Source organism: Trachymyrmex septentrionalis, unplaced genomic scaffold, assembly GCF_001594115.1.
Source record: "Trachymyrmex septentrionalis isolate Tsep2-gDNA-1 unplaced genomic scaffold, Tsep1.0 scaffold495, whole genome shotgun sequence".
Classification (NCBI taxonomy): domain Eukaryota; kingdom Metazoa; phylum Arthropoda; class Insecta; order Hymenoptera; family Formicidae; genus Trachymyrmex; species Trachymyrmex septentrionalis.
The window spans coordinates 137,534-138,343 of record NW_017305667.1 but is presented as its reverse complement, the minus strand read 5'-3'; positions in this window follow the sequence as shown (position 1 = coordinate 138,343).

The following is an 810-nucleotide window of genomic DNA, read 5'->3' as shown; positions in this document are numbered from 1 at the left end:
TATATATATAACTATAATATATATATTATTTATATCTTTCGCAATAATCAATATCAGTTGATAATTGCTAACTAAGGCCAGTTATTCAGGGTCTACAATAGAAGTCATAGGGTCTTAAATCGTAGAAAATTGACCAATCATAGTCAATTATTTTTCTCATATTCAATTATGATTGATTAATTTTTTTCGACTTAAAACTCTACGATCGCTATGACTTCTATTGTAATCAGTCAGTCGTTAAGATCAAGTCAAGGTTGACAATGCCACCCAAAGTCGAACTAATAAAACCAGTAAATACATTTTATTAAACTCTACCACTTTTATTTAAGACATTTTTCTCAAAAATGCATACTTTCCGAGATATTAAATGTTTCCACATTTTTGGTATATTTTTAAATGGTTATTACTCGACTTCTAAGGCCCATTAGCGAAAATGACTTTACAGATGTTCACTTGATAGGCTTCTATAACATCGTTGCAAGCATCGTTGATCAAAATCGGTGAAGAGTAGAGTGTAGCTTCTCCTTGCCAGTGAACTCACATATGAGAAGTCGGTCACGTGAAGTTGGTCAATAACCGCTGGCTCAATGATCTCATGCACATGTGAGTCCAGCTGATAAAGTGTTAATGTTTACTTTTTTTTAAGTGTTAGCATTTACATTTACAAGTTTTGACTCAGGTTATTATTTATCGAGTTATTAACGATTAAAGTTGATCAATCAGAGAGATATAAAATAAAATATCTATCCAACATAAAATAAATCTATCTAAAATAAAATAAAATAAAACAAAATAAATAAGTAAAGTAAA